At 42.5% G+C, this 19,220-nt stretch overlaps 1 protein-coding gene across 7 annotated transcripts in view; it reads right to left on the reverse strand.

Annotated features, from left to right (window-relative positions):
* Window positions 1-19,220, reverse strand: part of ICOSLG (inducible T cell costimulator ligand) — a 62,221-nt gene that overhangs the window by 6,037 nt on the left and 36,964 nt on the right. For 2 of the 7 annotated variants that reach the window (XM_080576749.1, XM_080576743.1), the window contains 2 exons: window positions 4,737-4,820; window positions 4,275-4,324 (listed from right to left, as the gene is read on the reverse strand). The gene's annotated coding sequence lies outside the window, so the exon portion shown is untranslated. Of the gene's footprint in view, window positions 1-4,274; window positions 4,325-4,736; window positions 4,821-8,522; window positions 8,683-8,984; window positions 9,116-18,179; window positions 18,290-19,220 lie in introns of all 7 variants that reach the window. The other 5 variants (XM_080576746.1, XM_080576744.1, XM_080576748.1 and 2 more) reach the window with 5 other exon arrangements.

The raw sequence follows: 19,220 nt of genomic DNA on the forward strand, positions 1-19,220 counted from the left end.
TGCTCGAACTTGTCTCCTTAGCTGGTGATTTTTCTCCACAGCGTCTATGAATATTTTATAATATTTTATATTATAAATTTATATATTTTATATATTATAATTTTATATGTTGAATAATCAGATAATTTAAATTAAGCAGTCAGTTCAAAAGGGGAGGAAGGGATGTGGGGATGTGAAGACAGACAGATGTGATTGAACAACTTTTGGTTTTGGAGGAAGTCTGGCTGGAAAAAAAAAGGAGAAGCATGAAAAAGGTGTTGCTGTTGTCAAGAGAAAAGTCCTGAAGGAGTTTGATCTCCCACAGCTCCCTTTGCCACCTATCCTGTCATGGCTTCAGACTCGTAAATAAGGTGCAGGGTCCTTGAAGGAGCCTGACCTCGTGAAGATGGTCTGACAGTACGGGGCTCCTTTCTGCAACTCTGTCTGGGTGCACTCAAGGCTCCTCCTAACACTTGTCTCTGGGCTTCTCGTACTCTTTGGGATATTCTCCCAGCACCCCAAAAAGGTCTGCCATTCTCCCTCCAGCTCCTTTTCCAAGGCCTCAAGGAGATGGACTGTTGCTCCCTGGATATACTCTGTACATGTGGCCTGCGTGTGTCTGGCAGAAACGTTACCAATCAATTCCAGCAAATGCAAGAACCGCTGTGAACGTATCCTGCTGGTGAGCAAACAGGCAGGCAGAGCAGGAGGCCAGGTTTCTGTGCATTTCTAGCTGTTTTTTTTTTTTTCTTTTTTTGCTTGTTTGTTTGTTTTTAAAGAATAAAAGCAAGAGTTAAAGCACGGGCAGCTAGGTATTTTCAGCACAGAATGAAATTAACGCTTTGACCAAACCTGTTTCGCAAAACGATGCTATAAATTAAAACACAGATGAATTAGTTTGGATGGGAAACTTTCGTCCCCAACAGGGAGCAAAAATAAAAGCAGCATGAGTTTGGGATTGTGCCAGAAAGAAAAGCTACATCTCACTGTGAAAAAGCTCAATCTGTTTTCATGGCCAAAGTTCTGAGAAGCATCAGGGGTAATTAATCAGACTAAATATAGAAATAAAATGTTCTTGGTGGCACCGTAGCCATTCCAGTGTTGTAGGCCTGTAAGCCTGCCAGATCTGAGCATGTATTGGGCTAAAGACCAAAGAGAGCCCCAGTTCCCTCTTGAGGTCTCTGATACCGGCCAGGGCTCAGCTGGTTGCATGCTGAGGGCTACGTTTCCATATTTATCAGTGTCTGGCTTGAGGCTTGTTTGTTCTCACACTGCGTCCTTCCAGACAGACATAAAAGCAGAAGGAAAAGTATCATATGGATCACTAAATCACGGTGCAAAGTGAGTGTCTTCTATTAAAATTTTTTCACCGAACATCTGCTTTCCTTAGGTTTGCAGATTTTTCAGCTGAAAATCCCAGTCCACTTTCGCCCCACAGTTTAAACCTTTATCTAAAAAAACCACAGGGACCAGAATTTCAGTAACATACAAATAATTGTCTTATTATTTTACTTATAATCAAATCCAGCACCCGCTGCACTGCACGCTTGCTGCCAGAGGATGTATGACCCTGCACGCCCTGAGGAGGTCACCTCAGCCGTGCAATTAGCAATTAGTGCTGTACCCTGGCACTAGCTATACCCAGCACACCTGGAGGGCCACCACCAGGTGAGGAAGGGCAAGGAGGGGAGGGAGCAGCCTGAGCTCCATCCCTCAGCACTTGGGGCCCCAGGCAGCTGAGCAAGGCTGTGCTCGGTGGTCTCTCCAAGGCAAAACCGTGTCTGAAAGAGGGTTATTGCTGACCGTGGTTGGCTACAGTGGGAGGAGGAGCGTGTCTGGAGCTGCTGCAGGTGTTTTGTAAGCCCAGGAAAAAGAAAACCTCCAGAGGGGCTTTCTGGTGGGGTGAATCCTGTCCACAGGATGCTATTAGGAGTGCTAGCAGTGTACTTAGTTGCACATAGGTGAAGAAAAGATAATCCCAAAGTCAGCAAAACTTGTTGCTCTATTTGGGAAAACAGACAAATTTTTGTTTAATGAGGGAAAGAGGGGAAAATAGTGTCTGTCCTATCTCTGGATTGTGTTCAGTTCTAAACTTGATAACGGCTTTGGAAGTGCATCAGTTTTCTTTTTGTCACTTCAGTCTTTTTCTGAAGACTGAGGACACCGGTGTTCAGCACACCTAAGCCTAGCATAACTCTTCCTTTCCTGCATAAGGCGGTATACGCATTTCTTAACACTCGCGATGAGTGTGTAAACACCCATGGGGTCCAACCCACCCTGCCCTAAGAGGAGGCTCTGGTGGAGTTGTCTGGGGGCAAGAACAGGTGACTGAAATCTGGCTGTAATGAGTTAATTAACAGAGCCTCCAGGCTCATGAGGTCCTTTGTAGATGGGAACACTTTTGAGCACAAGCTGAATGTGAACGCCAGCTTTGAGAAGCAGGCTGAAGTTAAGGCTGACTAGGTGATGTTTGTTAAGCTTCTTACCAAAGCCCTTGATACAGCAGAAGGTGTAGAAGAAGATTTTCCTGACCAGAAGACAGAAGCACTCATTCAGTGAGCCCCAGGAATGGTGGTGGCCTGCTACTGGGATGTGTGGAGCAGGGTGAGCAGCACTCATCCATCTACCTGGAAAGCTCGGTGTGTGTGGCCTTGTGCAGATCTCTGTGCTGGCAAAAACGTGTGTTGGCACACAGCTTGCACTTGCAGACGTGGGACTCGAACATAAGGTGAGACTAGGTTTTATTTCACGGTTTTGTTCTTTTAAAAGCAACTTGGAGTTTAAATGCTGGCACAAGGTTCAAGATTATCAAGGTGAAATTAAGAGTGGTAACTTGGCCAATTCATATGATCTCCATGATGAATAAACACTGCTGCTTCAGTAGTCAAAGTGTGGTGCAGGGAAGCTCCTAAAGACATGGCTTTTCTGTTGGTCTCTCCTCCCCCTCCTGAAGGTGATCTGTGTCAACCATCTCTGTTTTCTCAGTTGTGTATTGGTTGCACCAGAGGAATGTGAGATGCCAGGAGGAGATCCAAAATTTATGCCTTATGGAAAAGGGCCTGGGAAAGGAAGGCTCTTGAATCTCTCTCTCTCTTTCTTCCCTACCCACCTCCAAGTTCACTCTGATAATACTAGTGAAGTTTTGATGCTAAACAAAGAAAGTTACAGAAGTAAAGGAATAAGCAGAAAAATGTTCTGGTGTTAGAAGTGTGGCAGTGGGAAAAATCTTGTGTTTTGTTGAGTGAGTACTCATGAGTTCAAACTGAAATGTGTTACCCTGACAAGGTAATCTTGTATGATTCCTCACAGGATAGCGTCTCACCTATGTGCTGAAGTATTTGAAGAGGGGTAGGGGACTGTTTGGAATCCTAGTTGCTTGCTCAGAAATACTGAACTTAAACTTCCTTATTTAAAGGGGAAAAATGAGTCAAAGGGTAAGCACTTCAATGCCTCAGAGTGTTTACAGGTGCTCTCATCTACCAAAAGAGCATCTTGAGTTGCAACAGACTTTTCACACAGCTCTGCAGAAACATATGGAAGTTTTCCCTAAAAATGCTAACTGTGCTCCTATAAGAGAGGGAGAGACCACTTCTAGATGACGCATAACCTTTTGGGCTACTACAGCATCTGGTAAAAGTGGGGCATTTCCGAACAAATGGAGGAGTCTTGACCCCTCACAGAGGTCTTAATGTTGCTAAACTTAAGCTTCAAATACAGAAATTACAGGGAGTTGCCCCTGCAGCTTGTGGAAAACTCCCTTACCAGCATGTACTAGCTTATCTCTTTAATAGGGATGGTCATGATATATAATGTCAGAAGCCCAACTGTGCTAGAACTTCGCAGTACACGTGCAAAGATTCAAGGGGAAAGAGGGTTGGTGGGCTCCAGTCCTTTTACTTGCCCTGCTATCCCTGTAGAAAGCCATTTATGAGTTTAAATAAGGAATAAAAATAATACAAGGCAGCTGGGATTATGAAGAATGAGATTTCAAGCCATCTTTAATATTACAGAAATGGTGGAGTACTCTAAGATTGTGGTCAGGATGAACTTTATAGGTGGAGATTTGTAAGCCTGAAACTCATAAACCTCATAAACACCTATTTCAGATAAACTGTATCTCAAAGTTATTGCCTGCGCTCGTAAACCTTGCACTGTGATGAAATAAATCCAAAGTAAAACGTGGCACATACTTGTTCTGCTCAAAGATTCCCAGTGGATCATTATCATAAATGCAGTTTGAGCATTTATGTGTAAATATTTCCACAACTGTTAGACATGTATTATAGTATATTTACCTCTGGGTAGAGATGCAAACAGCAAGCAGGAAACCGTCCAGAGAGTCTCCCTAATAAAATGAGAGAAATAGAAATGCTGAAAACTTTGTTGGAATGCTAGAGAAGAGATCAATGACCTTTTCTTTAGCATAATTTATGCTGTTTCACAAATTCCTCAGCTGTGAAGAAAATTTGGATGCAGAACTGGATGGCTTAAAATCGCTGTCTTGCTTTGTTGTCTTGTTTTGGTGTGTTGTAAATCCTGCCTGCAGATCTGAGCTTTCTCAGTGGTCATAATGGGATGGGGCTTCAGTCATAAGCACAAGAACCGCAGTACCCTCTCACTTTCTCATGTGGACAAAGTTAACTGCATATGCATAGCCATAGTTTACTCCTGAGATTATTCTCTATTGGTAATCAGGCAAAATTCGCTCTGCCCACAAACTTCAGCTGCTTTGCAATATGAGAAAAAACATAGCTTACCATTTCATTTTTGTGGCTTCCCACCTCTTAGGAACCCTTCCACGTCACTGACTTCACCAGGCTCTCCAGCTGCTCCTTTAGACTCTACAAAAGCAAAAGAGTGAAACGTGCTGTGACTTTTGTTGCCATAAGCATTTCTCTAGAAGGGAATAGGATATTCAGTAGTGCTTGGTTTTCTGTGGTTCATTCTTTCTTCTTTCACTATGTGTATACAATATCAGGAATTTATTTTCGCATGTAGGATGGATATGAGTCATAAACCATGCAGTGACCTGCCCTGGGCTTTCAGCCCACTGTATAGGATTCTTGTTCTATAGCCGGGGAGATCAAAGAAGATGGTGAAACCTAGTAGGTATCATAATGATCAAGAGCAGTAAACGCTGTACCTCAGACTCTATCAAATATGGCCCAAGCAGCATATCTACCAATAAAACGCAGTCATACCCGATAAGCCTGTAGGGGAAATATTGATTAAAGGAGCTTCTTCTTTGAGGAGGCTGTTAAATCAGGTACTTTCTCAAAGAGGGGGAGAAAAAAAAAAAGGGCAAGGAAGAAAAGGAGTGTCATTTTTGGCTTCCTCTCCCCATCTTCTCAGCACCTTGTAGCTTAAGGAATACAAATATCTTATTGATGTTTTCCTCCCCAGTGTGCTCCAGAGATAATACGGTGAAAGTAGTGGCTTGGCCAAGGTCCTCTTCTCTTTCCCCTGAGTCAGCCCTGTCACATTTCCCTCGCAGAGCTGTTCTTGTGCCTGTTACTTCTGGTGAAATCTGGTGAATCTTCTAGTGGAAGGTGTCCATACCCAAGGCAGGAGGGTTGGAGTTAGATGATCTGCAAAGTCCCTTCCAACCCAAACCATTGTGTGACTCTGTGAAATGGTGCTTCTTGGGGTAAGCAAGATCCAAAATGCAACCCCACTAGTCCCACAAGGGCTGAAACTTGTGTGCTCATGCTCTAAAATCTAGTCTCAAGAGCTGAATTTCTGTGCTTTTCTCTCACTCCTCATGACAAAGCCCTGGTTATGCTTCATTTACCAGCCATTTCCTGATACATGGTGCAAGCCATCTGGCACCTTCTTGTAGAGAGCTGAAGATGGGCATCTGCTGGGATTACTGCCCTGGCCCTACATCCTGAACTGTGAAGTGTCGAGCTTGGTCTGTGACATCCTGAGGGATGTCTTGTGCATTGGAAAGCTCAAGGCACCTCCCAGGCAGGTCAATACAGCTCTTGTTGTGGTGGAGGTTAGCTTAGAGTTGAGCTCAGCGTGCACGACTGATGTTTGAGAGCTGGCACAAGGCTGCTGGTGCACTGCTCCATGGTGGTTTGAGAAGAGCAAGCAGGTGATGTGTACTGGCTGACACAACTGGTGCAGAGAAGGATTTTGTTCAGAGGTGTAAGCACCATGAAACCCTTGCCTGTTTGACTTTTTTCAAGGATTAAAAACGTGTCTTGCATGTTTTTGATGACCTTCTCCTGTGGTTGCCTCCATCTCCACTGTAATGGTTATTATTTCAAGCAAGGATATACATTTATGCAAAGTGAGCTTATTCCATGTGTTTCCTTCCTTTAGAAAATTAAACTTATACACTGACTGTATCCTCACTCTCAGTTTTGTATGGGTGTTCTGCTCTACATAAGGCTGCTTTACAAAACCACCAGCAGCAAACTTATCCTGGCCCTGGGACAAGAACAAGGTGAACCTGGAGGGACCGTGGCTCCATGCCATCTTGCTGCTCTGCAGCAGCGAGGTCTCTTGCTGGGCTGAAGGAGGACAGCTGGGTGGCCAATGCTTTGCAGCTGTGCTCTGCAGTGGTCCTGCAGCTGTGCCTGTGCTCTCAGTTGGCAACAAGGTGTCCTTATGATCTCTCTTATATAGAAAGAACTCAAAAGTTAGTAGATATGGCCAGCTAGGAGGTCTGTGTAAAGGTACGGTAGCAGCAGACAGGAATGACCCTAAAGTCAGAGCCCCTAGAAGTGATGTAGTTTTTTTTTTTTTTAAGTTAGTCCTTTTCTAACAGTTTTCATTCTGACTCAAGAGCCAAGTGAAGGCTGTTGTTCCAGCCAAGCCAGCTTGTTTTGCATCACTGGCTTTGGCTGGTTTACTCACACAGAGTCCCTGTGGGGTTTCTGCTTCTCACAAATGTCTGTACTTTAAAAGCCTTGGTTGAAAGAGAAGTGGGATCAGACCTGAAATACCAAACTACATTGGACTTGCATGTGAATGTTGATCTTTCTTTTCACCCACGTGCTTTTGTTACTTCCCTATTGAAGTTTAGGCTTGTGCATAAAGAAGGAGCAAGGAAGGTCTTGTTCTATGTATCTTGTTCCTTGTCTCTAACTATGGGAATGTTTTAGACTGTTCCTGCTGGAGCACCTGGCCCTTAATTTATCTCAATATACAATTTATTTGAAATAATATTTCTTTCTGGATTGAGCTGACACTGCTTGAAATGGTAATGTCTATGCTGAACCTTCACCAGGATTGTTCTTGGTATGCTAAAGAGGAGATCCAGTCAGTGCAGTTCAGCTGGTGTAAGGTGTTTCAGTTACCGCATGAAGCAGCATCTAAAGTGATTAGTTTGTTTGCTCTTTCATATCCATTTGTTCTTAAGTGCAGGCTTAAATTTGAAAAAAAAGTCATAAAACAAACATTATACATTAGTTTCTTATACCCTCATTTGATTTAAGTCAATCCATTTACTATTCATTTTAATCTGACAAAGGAATTGTTTAGGCATGGTTTTTTTTTTTTTTTTGAGGGGCTAAAACAGTTAACTGAGTAAGACTTCTCAATGAAAAATCATTTCCAGAAGAATGAATACCTCTTTTTTTTTTTTAACATGCTAACTTGCCTGAAGTAACTAAGGCATGTGAAGCGATTAAAGCATATGATTAAATTGCAAAACTTGGAAATTCTTGGCAATATCTTTGTCGTGACGTAAACGTTAGATGGGTGTGAGGCCGTTTACTGAACATGTTCACTCAGCCTGCAATAAAATGAAATTAACCAAGTAGGAAAACAAAGAGTTCCACGTGCCCACAGACTAGCAGGGCTTTGTCACGAAGAAAACTGATTTAAGCTGTTTCTGTTCACCGGGAGGAGGGGAAGGATACTCAGTGCTGCAGGGGGGAAAAAGTAACATTTAAATTCTCCATGTAAAATAAGTTAAGAAAATGATATTTTCCAGGAGTGCTCTGTTAACCCTGGAAGTAGCGTTGCTGCAGTGTGCTAGGGATGCTCCTCTGTGAACATCTCTGCTGGTCACGACAGCTGGGAGAGCAGGAGGGGAAAATGCCTTGTGTAGGAAAGCTGCGCATGAGTCAAGGGCCTGTGCTGTGTGCAAATGGCTTTCTCTTTCTCTACTGCCTTAAGCCTTTCTGTGAGTTCTGTGGGCAGCTGTTTCATCAGAGAGCAGCAGCGATGAGTGACACAGCTGGAGTGTGACCCAGCTGTGATCGTACCATGGGGCAGCAGCTCTGGTAGCTGAGCAGTCAGGCTATGCTACCAGAAAAAAACAGCTGGTTTCAGCTGTGAAAGCCCTTGCTGCAGAGAGTGGCCGGTTTGGGATCTAGAGCAGAAAGGATGTTTGACCTGGGAACTGACTGTGAGAAGCTGCTCTGGGAGGGAGGGCTGGCTGGGGCAGGGAGGAAGAGGAGGAAGATGCTGGAACCCTTTTGACACCGAGGGGCTACCTCTGTGCGGTGCTTGCTGGGTATGACACCGATTTTAAAGCTGCTGTGGGCTACGTGGATGCAACATCTGCATGTTATGTTAAAGGGACCCACCTGTTTGGCATCTTTTTCACCTGGTTCGCCAACTTCCAGCGCTGGCTGAGTAGCACAGGTAATTCTGCTGGGCACAGAATAAATGGTGGTACAGGCTGGAGGAGACGCCAGCAGTTCTGGAATGGTTGGTCAAAAGCATTTAGCAGATGAATGAAAGCCACTGCCAAGAAGGAAACAGCTCCTTATTCACCTGGCAAAGTTCTGCAGCTTAGTCACTGATGGTTTCTTCTGGTTTTTATCCCATGTGCCTTTGGCTTTCAAAAATAAACTTATGCTAAATGGCTGCTGCTACTCGTGCTTGGGGGGGGGGGGGGGGGGGAGAACACCTTTCTCCCTGTCTTTGAGAAATCCTGAGAGCACCCTGAGCTGAGAAATGTCGCTTTACTGTTCCTCATACACACCCAGGCAATCTTCTGTCTCTTCTTTAAACGTTCTGTCTGTGTAACCGTGCGGTCCTTTTACCTTTGCTAGTAGAAAGCTGATGAGCGAATTTACGAGCAGAAATTATGATCTGTCTTCTTCAATAAAGTTCTTGTGATGCAACAGCCTGTACTGAAACTGCGTGATTATTTCTGATCTTATCTGAAAGAAACCTATAAACAAAATGAGGCATCGTTTAGACAGCTGTCTTATAATTAGTCTAAGGAAAGAGTTCAGGGATATCAGTGAGGGACATGCTAGTGTGTATCAAAATATGACCACAGCTTTCTACTTTAAGGTGTTAGCTGTTGAAGTAAATTACCTTGATTTACAAGTAATTTTCTAGGGATTTGTGAACAATGGCAAGTAGTGTTTATGTAGCTGAACGGTTGTGTAATTCACCCTCTCTGCTCAAGGCAGTGGGGGAAAAAGTGGCCTTTGCTACCTGGGGGAATGTCCCGACCTTCACGCTACAAAACATGCTGTGGTGGCAGCCAAGTTCTGGAGGAAGATCTTGATCTTCAGGTGCACCGTAGGAAACTTTGTGCGCTTGTGAAGCTAAAGGCTGGCCTGGTTTTAAAGTTTGTTTGCTTTAGTAAGGTTTATAGCCGTTAAAACTATCCAAACTTGTCCTTATCTGCTTCTCACCAAAGCACCATGTACTCTGTCCGTGCTTCCTTTCTTTTCCCTGCCTGTGCCCCAGTCACACCACCTATTTGCAGAGGTGGCACGTGGTGGGTGGAGAGCTGGCTTTGGGTTTGCCTACGTTTTCCTGTGCTGCTGGAATTTCCCACTGCCTGTTTAATGCTTATCGTGATCAACAGCCAGGCTCTGGGGACTGGAAGATTGTTGTCAATTGTATTATGAACTCTGAAATGTTATTCCTTCTCGGGGTTAAAGAATAAAAGAGTGACTGTGTGTGATTCATTCCAAGTAGAGAGCTGTACCCCATACAGACTTACAGTGGGACCTTCTATCTATTCTCCTCACTGCATAAATAGTTCTGGTATATATTTAAATACGTGTATATATATGTCCATGTATATAAAATAAAATGGGGGGGAAAACAGGAGGTAAAGTTTACATCTGATCTAAGTATGCAGGATTGAAACTTCCAAACACCTTACCAAAATTTTGGAGGAAAATAGCAAAACTCTGCATGTGTCTGGCCAAAAAAGGATCACTAACAAGTTAGCACACTTTGTCTGAGTATTCCAATTTCTAGACTTTAGTTTTAATTTCAGAATAACGTTTCTAATAGCTCTCAAACTAAAGTTATTCGTGGCTTTGCAAAATGGGAAGGGTTCAGGTGACCCAGTGGGACTGATACTAAATGTGGCATGTTTCATTTCAAGTTTCAGAAGGAAGGAAGCACGCTCCTGGTATGCAAGTAAGTAGATATCAACCCTGATCAAATGATGCTACAGCCTTGCGGTTGTTGGGTAGTTTTGGGTTATGTTTGGCCTGACTGAATTCTCAGGGAATTAAGATCCATGTAATCCATATTTCCAGCACTCATTTGTGAGGAATTTTGTGTCTGCCATCTGCTTGCTTCCCTGGGGTGAAGATCGATCCAGGGACCAGGAGGATGTCTGTACAGGGATCTATGAGGCATTTTGTGTCACTGGCTGTGTGGTCCTGTAGGTAGTTTTGCAAGGCAATTGTCGGTGACGTTTAGTAGTAGGCTTGCATCCTGTTCTCTTAAAACCTGTTTTGTCCTTTATGTAACATAACTTTTGTGCTAGATTTAGCAATGGGTTTTCCAAGAGAACACCAGTGCTCTGCTGAACGGCAAGGCAGCACCTTTCATTTGTCTTTGGGTAAAGGCTCTTGACTTAGGGGGAGCCATTTCTGCGCTTCAACCCCTGAAGAAGTGTTCCCAGCCCTGCCGGTCCCCATTTTGCACACTGTAAGCCCTGCTGGGTTTCTGAATGCTGCGGGTTTGAATCTGTCTGTGTGAAAGGTCAGGAAGCACAGCCTAAGCAGCATGTGGTGTGTCCCACCCTTTGCTTGGCATTGTGCTCGCTTGGTGAGACTTACTCCCTGTGACTGGTGATGTGTGGTGGTCTTATGCCCTTTTATGAAACTTTTGAAGAGAAACCAAAAAGTTATTGTTCCTTTTTGTAATGTCTTTCTGACAGCTCCCCTCCACGTTCCTCATTCTCTCAATTCCTTTTTGCTCTTCTGAGAGTTTCCACTGCACTTTATTTAACAGTTCCAACAAAATGATTTTCTCTTTTGATGAATAAAGTCTTCTTAGGAAGAGTAAAGAACTGTTCTTCCAAGAGATTGCAGTTACACAAAAGAGGCTGAGGTGTGTGGTTTTTTGTTTACTTTGTGTTTTTGAAAACCTTAGCTTTAAAGAGCTACATCAGAAATGGTGATGCATAAAGAGGTGAAGGTTCCTTCAGCTGACTAAATGTTGTGTATTTTTTTTCTTGTTTTGAAGGCAGTTCCTGTCCAAATATCTTGTTCTAGTACTCTCTGGCTGATATCTTATTTTACCTTTTTTTTTTAATTTACTTGGAAGATAGAGGTATTGTGGAGTATAATATTAACACGGAATAAGGATCTTAATTCTTCATTCTTGACTGTGTGATTTTTTTTTTTGTCATCTGCTCAAACTGACCCTTATATCAGTGACATTGCCTGATTCTGGATCACTGTTCAATGACCAAACAGCTAAAGTGATGCTTAGATTCACTTATGTGAGAAGTCGTGAAGATACGAATAAGATAACTGATGTCAATAAAAATATTAATTGGATTAATACAACACCGATTGATACTAGTATTTTCAGACTGGTTGATGTGAAGCTGGTTGTGAAAATGAGACTTATTTTTGAAGAAAGAGATGATCCACTTTGTATTAGTAGCACCGCTTAGGACCTGACAGCTCAAATCCCATGAAAGTAACTCTTAATGTTTTCAAGTTTTTGCTGGTCGTAAGCTGAGGAGAAACACTTATAGGCTGTGTTGGGGAAGAAGAGAAGGGGGTGAAATCAGGTTATCTCAATACCATTCCTCTCAAATACTTGATCTTCTTTTTTTCTTTAGGCAGTGTGCCAAATGATATGAATCCCTCCATACAGCTCCTCATAAAACAGTGAAGAAGACCCAAGATGGATTGAAATATGGGGTTCTTGCACACTGTGGGGGAGGGGGTGCCTGACAGGTATTTCTCATTGCTCTTTGATGTCTTCCTCATGGTCTCTCCCTTCCACTGTAGTTGTGATTTGCTTTTAAAGGGCTTTGAGCACCCTGGATTAGAGGCTTTCCATGTGAAAGAATTTTCTCATTGAAGGAGTGGTCATCTAATGTTGTTGTTTCTTGTAGAAACGTCCCTACTCTGAAATATCGACACCAAGTTTAAATTCCTGCAAAGAATTTGCAGCTCCATTACTCAACAGGCTGAGCTCCCTTTCTGCATCCGCAGTGAAAAAACTCAGAATTATTTGAACTCATCCTTTCTAAGTAAGCCCCTGTAGAAGGATGGGGATGCTTCGCTACATGCACATAGCTGGTGCAAGCTTCTTGGAAAAGCGGGCAGAGGAGAGTGCTGCTGCTGCTGGACATCAGGGGCAGGACAGAGCAGGGCAAGCGTCCTACAAACAGACAGGAGAAGCAGGGCATTGCCTTTCCTAACTGAGGGACAGGCACTGTTGGAGCAGCAGCTGCTTCCCAGCCAGTCACCAGCCCTCTGGAGCAGTGGGGTTCTTGGTGATTTAAGCGAGATCATGCTTTGCCTGCGCCTCAAGCTGTCCACTGATGCAGGTGTGTAGTCTGACCTCAGCACTCTGCCTAGCCTACGACTTGTCTCATCAGTCCTTAATTTCTTCCGTCGCTTACCAGCTGATAAGTCTCTCACAGCTCATGAATGCAATTCCTTTTATCTTTGTTCTCCACCTCCTCTGCACGGCATTGTGACAGAGTGCGGCTGAAGGGCCGTAAAACTTAGAGAGGATATAACTTGACAAGAGCCAAATTCCTGAAGCTGAAGTAAGAACAATATTGAGCTTTCTATACTGTAAAGCAAAAAATGTAGTGCAAAAGTAGTACTATACACTGCAAAAAAAGCCTTTTTTTAAACAGTCAGCATTTAGTGTAATAACTTCATAGGTATTTGTGGTGATAGCCTTAGCTATGTCTTGCTCAATGTGTTATATATTTACAAGGTTTTTTTCCCTTCTTCAGTCAGCAATTATCTTTCACACCAAGGCAGGATTATAAAACCCCCTCAGTAAATGTCATCAGTCCAAAGAAGGAAAGAGGAAAAATCCCTCGCTTTTAACTTTCAAATTCATATAGCGGATAAAGGCTGGTCACAGGGTATAGGGAGAAAGGGAAATTCTGAGGGACTTTCCTAGGAAGCAGAAGGGAAACTATTTCAGGCTCGAGAGACTGCTTTGTGCTAAAGGTCTAGTCAATAGAATGTCTTTAATTTTTGTTCGATGTCTTGTCTAGGAGGAAGTGCAACACACTTAGCTCCAGAGAATTTCCAATCTCCTAAACTACTTTCCAGTTCGGTACAGTGAGAGCTGGGAAAATCCTGCCCTTTAGATGCTTATATTTATTGCCAACTGTTGCCAGCAACAGGCACAGGGTTTATGAAGGCTGCCAGTTGGTTTCCTGGAGTGAGTCCTCTCTCCTCTTGGTGGTTTTTAATTCATGTATTGTAGAAACCACCTTTTTTCAAGACATTATGATATTAGTGATTTATATATACAATTCCACACAGATACAGTAGGTAACTTTTTCTGTCAGACCTCTTACTAGACAGTGCATCATATTCCTGAATTGTGACCCTACCATACACTAGATCCAGTTTCTAACAGGTGAGAGGAGGAAGAAGGTTGTAGAACAGATGAAGTTCAGAAGACAGAAAAACTTCAAAAATCTGCAGCAAAACTGTGAGCGTCAGAGATAAATGACACTAATTGGCAGCAATTGCATTTCCCCATTGGGCATAGAAGCATAGGAAATGGCGGGTCTGAAAATGAAAGCTCAGAATGCCAGGGTGAGAGGAGAAAAAGAAACTGAGGTTAACCGAGGTCATTGTAACACTTCATGGCCCTTGCCAAGAACATGGCGTTAATTTGCAACTGAACTGGCAAAGCTCAGTGCTGGGCACCTCTTGGAGGGCTTGAGAACCCAGAGGGTGAACTCAATGATACGTGGTCGTCTGAGCAATGGGAACTACCTGAATCGCATCCTGGATTATTTTCCTGAACTACAAAATGCAACTTGAATGGTTGCTTATAAGTGTGTTCAACATCATAAATTTTTTATAGTCACAGAACAAATTTCAGGATCAATCAAAGGTGTTAATTAACTCAGTGATGTCAGAGTCACTGAACCCAGAGGAGCTCGTATTGGCCTGAGCTGTTGGCTCTAGGAACGTTGCTCTATTAAAGCAACAGAGAAAGTGTGTGGGTTTTATTTGTTGATTTTATTTTATTTCTTAATTGTTGGCAATAGACCTGCAGCTGCAGTTTATTTGAAAATTGTTTTGGGGAGGTAGAAACTGTTTACAGAACAAATTTCCCTTAGAGTAATTCACACCATGTACCCAGTACCACCTTTGTCCTAAGAAAGTATCTTGGATGTTCCTGCATGTTCTGGTGACAACTTTTCTTACACAAAGCATAACAGGTAAGTGCAGTGAAAGCAAATAACTAAAAAAGAAGAACTATTCTCTTTTCTAGGAGACTCTCTTTGCCTTCTCCATAGTTACACAGTGAAATGCACAAAGCACTTGTGGAGTGTAAACTTTATTCTAGTGAAAACATTAAGTTCTAGTGATTCAAGGACTCTTGAACCAATGACAAAAATTAAGTTGACAGTCACCAAATATCGCAGGCTTTAAAAAAAAAAAAAAGAATTACCTACCCAGCCCCTGTTTTGTGACAATATTTATGAGTATTTTACTTTCAGTCAAAGCAGAAATCTACACAGCCTTTAGAACCAAGATTTTTTTGGTATCAGGGCTGAATATTTCTAGTTAAATGGTTCTGGTACAAATGCAAGAATGTTGATGTCTGATTAACTTCTGTCTATCAGAGAGAAATAAAAATAAGGTTTCAAACAGGAGATCTTAAAAATGCCTGTGAACACTTCATGCTTGTTTTGATAAGCTGTAATTTTTCCAAGTGGAGAGCAATCTTATATTGAATTAATGGGAAGAACATACAATATACGATGTAGAATAATGTTGAGATGTCCAGGTTATTTTGCCCAGATGTTGGAGGAGAGGAATGTGGACTACTGGCTTGAGAACTGAGGTAGATGTGTATATTATATATACATACATATATCTGTCTGAAGGAAATACCTTTAACAGTCAATTTATATGACTAGAGAAAAGATGCAATGGGGTCTTAAGCACTTCGTGCAAGCCATGTACTCTGGAATTTTTCTCGGTCTTCTTAAAGCTTTCAGACTTTGTTAATGTTTGGTTCAGATCTAGTTCAGCCAAATCCTTTTACAATCTAAAACCAGCATCTCAAGTGTTGTAACCATCGTCAGATACTGTCTCATTCCTGTCCTCAAAGTCCTTTTGTCAGTTATCAATGTAATAGCATTACTCTCCCTCCTCCCCCTACCCTAAATCTCTAATCATGACCACACAAGAAGGTGCTGGGTTCTTTCCAAAGGAGCAAGGTTGGGGTTTGGAAGAAAAGAGAGGAGCTCCTTCCTTTCAGAGCACTTTGAAAGTCCATTTATATTTCTTTCCTGTAGATATTTTTATTCAGATCCTTGGTACAGGAAGGAAGTGGCATCTTCCTCCTTCTCTAATAACAGCACCCTTTTCATCCTATGGCCATGTGTGGGTACAACTAACTTTCAAAAGTTGCCTGGTCTCTTCTCTAAGAAGATGTGGGAAACCTACTGAAAGTGGTTTCACTTTCATAAATGGTGTGTGTGTCTTGGTGTATGTGTACGCCTGTTTTCCTCTTTCTGTGGTGGTTCAGTGTCTTGACATTCCTACTAGAGACTGTGTAGGCCTTCAGCGGAGTTCTTTGTGAATGATTTTTAGGTGAGGGCTGTACTTTGCCTGGAATGCTGCTTTTCCAGAGTTGAGAGATAACTCTGTTCTTGAATATATGTTGTGTTTTTTCAACTAAAACAATAATGCAAAACCAGAGGGGGGAAAAAAAAGACTGCTTTGCAGTGGAAGGGTCTCTTCCTCTGGGGAAAGCAGAGGGACAGGGTAAGATGGAAGTCATAGTTTCTTGTGTCATCGCATTTCCTACTGCAACACTTTTCTGTGACTTCATTTTCCCATTGCAAATCAGCAGTGGCAACGTTGCAAGCCCTGATATTCAGAGGGCACAACTGACCTCCCTGCTTCCTTGGCCCTCCCCCCACTTTAATTTTCTACTCCATGGAACATCTGGCTGTTGGCTTATGTACTAACTGATAACAGGTTGTATTCATGTACTCCTAAACAGTGACCCTAACGTACAGCCCTGTTACAGTTAAGGCAGTGAGATAGTAAGCTTAAGGTTTTGGGGCCCAAACTCTGTCAGATCCAATTTCTGTTTTGAAGCAATAACTTTTGCTGTGCTTTGGGGAAGTAACACCTCAGACAAGTTTAGAGTTGTTACAAGCCAACAGAATCCAGTGTCCCAAGCCTAGCAAGCTCTAAAGAAATCACTACTCAACTGTTGGACTTGGCTTCATGGTTTCTTTTCTTCCCCAGTAGCACTGATTGAACTGCCAGAGATGGTGGTGTGGTTTAGCCTTGGACTTGTCTATGGGCTACAAAGGGTGCTGGGGAGGAGGATGAAGAATTAGAAGGGCGCTTTGATTGATCACATAAGGAAAAAAAATACCAAGGTTGAGAAACTAGGTTGTGAACTGTTCATTGCATCTTCAAACCATTAGCTGGTACTGATCTTTCTGGATTGTGAGAGCAGAAGAGAGTAAAAATAAGCCAGTCTTTGAACTTATTAATTAGAAGATGAGAACCCAACATGCAAATTAATTACAGGACTTATATCCCCAAGTTATGTTGGGATAAAAGTCCTGAAAGTTGCTCTTAAGGGTAGATATATTTTTAAAGCGGTCTTCAGTTTACTCTTCTATGATGATATAGCTTAGTGATAATGGAGCTATTTTAGCAAATTGTTCCTTTTTCTCAAAAGGAGCTTACTTCAGTTGTGGTAATATAACCCTTTCATCAGTTACTGTGTTTAATACTACAGAGCATAACACTTGTCATCTGAAAGTAGGCCATAGCTGAAAGCATCCAGATGGTGTCAAGTATATGACCACTATCCAGATGTCTTGTCTACTGCCATCAGATACTATTACAACACAACTGGGTCATCTCAAGTGTTGTGGTGAAGAGCACTTTAGATGTGGCCCTGGACCCAAACAAAGTGCCTTAGCAATGAGTAACAGGATTAACCTCCTACTACAACTGTGCTATAAAGGCGGCTCACTGGCTAGGTAGCCAGGTTTGACCTATGCTGGTAGAGCAATGCACAGGTAGCTGCTGTAAGGTCTCTCATTCACCAAACTTACCTCTTTTCAGTGTCAGAGATACTGAACAGAACTGTAATGTGTTTTTGCAGTTTTAAATGTGAGGTTAAGTAGTAACTTGTAAAGAAAGAGGCAGTTTGTGTAAACCCACAAACTTTCATACTGTTAAAGACCAGCCTGACCTCTCTGTGGTTCTGCACTTTCATTATGGGAAACCCCCTGTGAAAGTTTAGGTAAACTTAAACTTACAGTATATTTCCAACCAGCCCCAGACTGGAAACGGAGGGTATAAACAGCACATCCCAAACAAGGCTTGCAATTTCATGCATTAGCACTGGCCTACATTCTGATCTCTAGACCTCACCTTTCATCACTGAAGAGGTAATTTCTGTGATTAGATTATATTACCAACCTCAGCAGACAAGAATTATAGATACAGACAAACATCTTTGCAATCAATGAATTGATCTAAAGCAAAATAATCTCAAATCTTGTAGGAATATAGTTTTTGTGATACGGCTCTTACTGAGCCCCCAGTTCTGCAAACAGCAGTATCTGAAGCAGCAGCATTTAGCTTCACTAATGTTGGTGAGAAGTCTTGACAGTGCTCTAGCTGAAGCACCCCTTGCGTGGCATCTCCCCCCTTCCCACCACACACACATCTCCTTTGAATGCCTACTCTTTCCCCTCCCCTGCCTACCACCCTGTGAAATACTTTCTGGTGGCATTTCACAGCAGGTTTCTCCCTCACCTCTAGGTTGATCCAGGCCCAGTAGGTTCTTCTGCAAGGGCTGAGCAGGCCATAGTTCCCCTGGATGGTGATGTAGAAGCTCTGGGTAACCAGAGGAGCAGGTTTGGTGCCTACAGAAGCATAACAAAGATACAAGCTCTTCTGTACAGTATCAGGTGCCAGTGGCATATCTGTTTTGGCACCCTTCAAGCTCTAGCCTGGAGTTGTGCACAAGCAATGAGGCTTTGCATCACCGAGGTAATAACTATGCTTTGGAAATCCAGGAATGTGTGGGTTGGAGTGTTACAGCGGTTATAAGGTCTGTGCCACTGATTCTGGAAACATTATTAAGTATATGTGTTGCCCACCAGTAAACTGCTAGCTGGACACATGTTGTGCCTTGGAATATAAACGGCACAAAGATGTGCTGTGGTGTTCTAGCAATTTCAAAATTCAAGGGGTGTGTGTGAGCGGAAATATCTGATAATATCTCACAACTGTCTCCTCAGGTATCTTATTCTATAATGTCAGCCATTATAATTGTATTAGCTTATAATAAATACTACAATATAACTATAATTTGGGAGGTAACCCAAAACTGAGCAGATAGCTATGATTTTGTAGTTCGAGGGCCAGCCTTCTCAAGTGTTTCTCTGCACATGTATCCTAGAGCCATGACTTAAAAAAAACACGGTGGGCACCCCTGTTGTGGTATTTCTTAAAAGTTGTGCATGCTCAGGATCTTCTGATAGTTTCTGCCCCACTGTTTTCATCAGGTGAATGTTGTACCCAAATCAGATGACTGAAATCTAAAATTTTGTTTATATTTATAATATACATGCTGAGGACAGCAACCATCAATGAACAGCCCTGCTTTCTGTGAGAGCAAAACAAGTAAAATACTAGTCAAAAGGATGACGCTTGTTCTTGTGAGAGATTGTCTTCGTTGTCTTCAGGTTTCTCTAACTAAAAGCTCCTGCTGCTCTTGTGAAAAGGGCTAGTTTTCTTTATTTGGTCTTTGCAAAAGATTTATTTAAAATCATAGGCCAAATAATTAAAAAT

This window comes from Anser brachyrhynchus, assembly GCF_964034855.1.
Source record: "Anser brachyrhynchus genome assembly, chromosome: 1".
Classification (NCBI taxonomy): Eukaryota; Metazoa; Chordata; class Aves; order Anseriformes; family Anatidae; genus Anser; species Anser brachyrhynchus.